This window comes from Melospiza melodia, unplaced genomic scaffold, assembly GCF_035770615.1.
Source record: "Melospiza melodia melodia isolate bMelMel2 unplaced genomic scaffold, bMelMel2.pri scaffold_32, whole genome shotgun sequence".
Classification (NCBI taxonomy): domain Eukaryota; kingdom Metazoa; phylum Chordata; class Aves; order Passeriformes; family Passerellidae; genus Melospiza; species Melospiza melodia.
The window spans coordinates 3,249,979-3,255,872 of record NW_026948638.1 but is presented as its reverse complement, the minus strand read 5'-3'; positions in this window follow the sequence as shown (position 1 = coordinate 3,255,872).

Below are 5,894 nucleotides of genomic sequence, written 5' to 3'. Positions count from 1 at the left end.
CCCCAGCCGCCCCGCCCCGGCCGCGCTCTAGCCAATCAGCGCCGTCCCTGCACGAGCTCCTGCCATTGGCCCCGCCCCTGGCCCCGCCATACTCACTCAGCACGGTCCCACTCTTGGCCACACCCCCTGACCCGTGCCTGTCTGTCACCACCGCCCTTGGCCCCGCCCCCTGATCCTGGCCCCGCCCCCTGATCCTGGCCCCGCCTGTGCCCTGTGAGGCGGCGGTGGCGGCGCTGTCCCGGCTCCGCCGTGTCCCGGACTGGATTCGCCGGCCTGAGCCTGAGCCTGAGCCTGAGCCGTGTCCCGGGCCGATCTGAGCCATGTCCCGGGCTGAGCCTGAGCCTGAGCCGTGTCCCGGGCCAATCTGAGCCGTGTCCCGGGCCGATCTGAGCCGTGTCCCGGGCTGGGTTAGCCGGGCTGAGCCGTGTCTGCTGCCCTGGGCTGCGGGAGCCTCCCTGGCTGTGGGAGCGGCGTGTCCCGGGCAGCAACCCCATCCTGGAGGATCTGTCCCTCAGGAGTGAATGCCTGCTTTGGCGCGCCTCTGTGCATCGTGTTAGGTTGGACTAATGGCGGAATTTCTCTGTGGAAAGGGTGGTCCGGCCTTGGCAGGGGCTGCCCAGGGAGGTGTTGGAGTCTCCTGCCCTGCACATGTCCAAGGAAGGGCTGGAGGTGGCACCCAGTGCTCTGGGCTGGTGACAAGGTGGGAATATCTGGGATGGATGCCTGGGATCAGGAGGGAATATTTGCAATGATCTGGAGATACTGGCTTTACACATCACATCATCCCTGCCACAGGCTACTTCAGCACCCCCTTTATTTTTCACAGGTTTTGAGGAAGGTAGTGAGGTTTCAGGTAAACACAAGGGTGTAAATTCTCAGTCTTGGCACCCCTGGTTGGTACTGAAATGAGGTGAGAAAGTCTGAGAAGGCACAGGAAGCTCACTGGTCCCGTCACCTCATTCACTCAAAGCACTCTGCTGATTAAAATCATGCCAAAGCATTTCCCACCCCTCTCCCAACTGCAACTGAGTGATGGCATTGCAGAGATGTTGGAAAATCAGCCACGAGCTGTGCAGCCCTCCCTGGTGAGGGCTGGGCTGTGGCTGAGGAACAGGCCAATGGGATCCACTGCACAGCAGCCAAAACCAACGTGCCAGCCCCAAAATTAAACCTGCAATGCTTAATCATCTAGTGAAAGATGCTCAGTGACATCAGGGGACCTGTCCCTGGGCCACTGTCCCCACGGCTCTGCTCACCCATGCTGTGTTTCACTGCTGGCACCCACAGAGATCCTGGAGGCAGGAGATTGACTGTAAGCAAATCTCAGCTCTCCTTGCCAGTAATTGAATATTTTCAATCTTTCCAGGTTGGTTGTAAACATCTCAAAAACATAATCTGGAATCAAATCCCTCAAAGCCTGTCAGGAGTGCACCAGAGCTTTATAGATGTTTATGATTTTTGTTGAGGTTTATAGTTTCTCAGGCAGCTACGTGATTGCTGCCTGGGTGAACTCCTGGCTTTTGGATGGGGGAAGTACTTCTGTACTTCATCCTCTTCCTCCTCCTTTTGGGCTCCACACACCAAGCCAAGGCTGGCAGCCAGGCAGGACTGGTCTCTCTGCTTGCAGCCCAGGAGCCAAATGTCAGCTGGGGCACTGAGACGGGGATTTTCCCCCTGCTTGTCTCAGGCTGTTGCACACCAGGCACTTTGGGAAGCCTCACTGAGATGCTCAGTCTATCCAGAGAGGAGCACTGCTGCATCCCTGGGCAATCCCAACCAAATCCCACATCTGAAACTGCTCCCACATCTAAGAGATAAGAAAATACTCTGCATATATTACCTTCTGCATCTGGAGTTCCTCTCTCTGGTCTGATGGGATGAAGATCTTTTTCAAAAGGTATTAGAGAACATGGGTGTGAGAGAGTAATTTGGGACTGGGAGTAATTTTTCATCAGTATACTTAAAGACAATCACAGCACTAGGAGGGAGGCCTAATTGTGGAGTTGTGTAATTAGTTTTTATGTCACTGCAATTATTCTGTTGGCTACATATAAAGAACATGGGAAAATGCAGCACTTAATTTTAAATCAAGACTTGCTTCTCTTTTAGTAGGTAATTGATGTTGATCACATCACTTAGCAGCAACTATAAAATGTGCTCTTTAGATTGTAAAAGGATGGAGAAAAGGACTGAGCAGATAGGTAATTGGATGAATCGGGGCAGCATTAGTGGGAGGCAGCAGGAATCCCTCAGGTGCCTCTGCCTGCAGCTGCTCCTGGGCTTCCTTAGTGCCCAGGGCTTTAACAGGCACTGAGCCCCTGTCCCAATCCCATAGCATTGCTCTGTCCTGAACAGCAGTGGAACAGGGCAGCTGCTTTTCATGGAATTGATCCCTCCTGGGAAAACCCCTTCCTTTAAGGAATCCAGATCTTCTTCCTGGAATTGATCCCTCCTGGTTAAACCCCTTCCTTTAAGCAATCCAAGTTTTCTTTGTGGAATTGATCCCTCCTGGTTAAACCCCTTCCTTTAAGGAATCCAGGTTTTCTTCATGGATTTGATCCCTCCTGGTTAAACCCCTTCCTTTAAGGAATCCCAGATTTTCTTCATGCAGTTGATCCTTCCTGGTTAAACCCCTTCCTTTAAACAATCCAAGTTTTCTTTGTGGAATTGATCCCTCCTGGTTAAACCCTTTCCTTTAAGGAATCCAGATTTTCTTCATGGAGTTGATGCTTCCTGGTTAAACCCCTTCCTTTAAGCAATCCAAGTTTTCTTTGTGAAATTGATCCCTCCTGGTTAAACCCCTTCCTTTAAGGAATCCAGATGTTTCTCTGGCAAAGGTGTGTGAGTTTGCTCCCAGGACTGCCATATGCTCATCTGGAGCCACCAGGCTCCTCTCCTCTCAAGGCTGTTTGGCTTCTCCAGTGACTCAGTTGTGGCAGTGTGTCCCAAATTTGGTCACAACAGCTAAACACTCCCAGATACATAACTGGACATTTAAGTCCACAAGCAAAATTAAGTCCCAAGGTGTCAATGCTGTGAAACCTCACAGTGCTGCCCTTGACAGGTAACTTAGTTTTTGGTGATGGGTTCATACTAAAAGTACCTGCAAGTAGTTTTGGTTGGGGGAAGACCCAGGGACAAGGCCCACAGCAAGGCACAGACATCCAGAGGGTTCAGTTGGCCTTTTCTCTCTGGAAGGATGCCAGGATGAGCATGAGAGGTGTCTCTTCTGGGTACAAAGCAAACTCCACAGGCTACAGGAGACTCTTGAGGTCACATTTCCAGGTGGCAGGTCCAGGCTTTGCACTTGCACCAAAACAGATGGATTTGTGGCCAGACAAGCCACTGCATAGAGTCCTACCAGGATTTTTAAGTGAAACACTTTTCCCCTTCAGCCTTTCCTTCCCCTGAACCTTTTTTGTGTGCTGTAGCAAAATATGAGATGGAATTTGGGCTTCAGTGGGTGTAATTGCTGAACAGCCTGCCCTGGCCAGCCTCACCGCTGCCAGAGCGCTGCCCACAGCCACTTTCCTGCTGACACAATGAAATGCATTTTTACAGCCCAAGACATGAGTCATGACCCAGCCTGAGTTCAGAGCAGAGCATTTTTTAAGTACTTGTGACTCCAAAGAGGCCGGAGGGGAACCCTGGGCTTGAGATAGGATAGCATCATAACTGCAGAGTTTCCCCAGTCACTTTTAAAAATGCTTTTTCTCACCCATTTTGTGTGCTGGGACGTGAAGACTATTGTAGGACCTGTTCTGCCATGTCAGCATCAGCCTCTCTGAATTGCTGTGAGGATCAGATGAGTCCATCTTGCAGTCTCTTATCACCAGCAGCACAAATCCTATTTCATTCACTGCCAAAAAAAGAGACTCATCCAAAGGCTTTTGCCATCAGTCCCTCGGGGGCTCTGGAGCCATAAGTGGGATGCAATGAGCCCGGGGCCATCCCTGCTCTAGAAGGCCTCTGCCGGCGGGGATGCAGCTCGGGGTTCGCGGGTGAGCTGCTGCCCATGCAGCCCTGGCACAGCTCGGGGTCAGGCCTGCCAGGTGACAGCCCCTGACAGTCCCTGTGCCATGTCCCCAGTAGTGATCTGTCCTGGCACTGAGGGCTCAGCACCCGCAGGGTGACAGCCCCTGACGGTCCCTGTGCCGCGTCTGCAGCACAGCTCTGTCCTGGCACTAAGGTCTCAGAGCCCGCTGGGTGACAGCCCCTGAGGGTCCCTGTGCCATGTCCCCAGGACAGCTCTGTCCCCGTGGGAGCTGTGCCAGGGTGAGAGGGGTGATGCCGGGGGGCTGCCGCCTTTCACCCCCATTATTAACGGCACCGCTCGGCACCGACGGGTTCTTCACAGCATGCCGGGCCCCTGGGCTGCCCTCGCTCGCTCCCGCCTGGTTAAATTTGGATTAAATCAGCGAAGCCAACACAGTGATCAATTCCCAGTGCTCTCCTCCGGAGCCGGGCACAAATGAGGGGAAAGCAGAGAGGAGAATAAAGCCCGGAGTGAGGGCACAGGGACCTGCAGGTACAGGAGGGATGTGAATGGAAACTCAAGTTTTCAGTGCCACCAGCTCAGCTGTGACTAGGCAGGGACAGCGACCCTAGGGATGCTTTTCTAGAAGCCATCATGCCAGATGATCTGGGCAGGGGCCTTTATGGGTGCTCAAGCCAGGATTTAGGTGAAAAATTGGCCAGCACAGAGGGCCATGCAGGCAGCAAGGGGACAGTTCAATCCCCTGCCTCCTCCCCATGGAACAGAGCCCGGTCACAGACACACAGTCCTGGTTATCCCCCAGCAAAGTCAGACTCCCTTGGCCTGGAGCAGTCACTCCCTCCCAGGGCTGAAGGTTTCAGATCACTGGACAGCTGTGGGCAGCACCATCCCTGCCTCTCTGGCTGCCTCCCCCAGGAGCCACATCCTGGCTGCCACCTCCTTGTCACTGCATTTGAAGCACGTCCACATCACAGCACACACAGGCTCAGGAGCAAGGCCAGGGACAATTAATAAAATGCCTCCCCTAAGGTGGAAATGAGACCATCCATCTCAGCAGTGTCACACCACTAAAGGAGAGGGGATGGTTATGAGCCATTATTCCCTGCACAAATGGGCTTTAAATCATCATCCATCACCAGCACCCAGCACTGGATGTTCCAAAGGTGTCCAGCAAAGCCTTTGTGGCTCCTTTCCACCATGGCATGGGTGACCACAGTGCCCATCACCTGGAGATCCTCACGGAGCCTCCACACCCACACTCTGCTGCTGCTCTGGGAAGAAATCAGCCCTGCCAAACATCAGCAAGACCAAACGTGCTGCTTTGGGGTCTCAGGTCTATCTCCCTGGGGTGGGATCATAGGAGGGCAGGGTTCCTCAGCTGCCCCACTCCTCCTGGCCTGGCAGGGGAATTGGGTTTTTACGGAGCAGCAGTGCAGGAATTGAAAGCCTTTTTCCTTCTGGAAGCCCTTGAGGCTGCCAGTCTCAGCTGAGCCGCCGCTTGCCAACAGTTTTTCATTTCTTCTCTGTTTCATCTAAACTTTCCATTGGGTTCCTCATCCATCTGAGCTGCAATGATAAATATGGAAATAAAGAGGCATTTACAGCCCCTCTCTTGGGCTGATTCTGTGTATAAACAAGCTGTGCTCACAGCATCCTCCTCTCCACAGCGCTGATTCCGGAGCAGCAGGGTCTGCCCAGGACTCAGTGGGCACAAGGATTTGGGGGAAATCCCTGGGTCACTGTGGGGAGAAAACTGCAGCAAAAGGAATGGGGCAAGCAAGGCCCACAGGGACTTCTGTAAAGGACTAGAAGGGAAAGAACAACAGCTGAAGAGCTGGATGTGCAAAGTATGAAGAAAGGCTTTAATTTGCACAGAATCTCTTAATCCATTAATCAC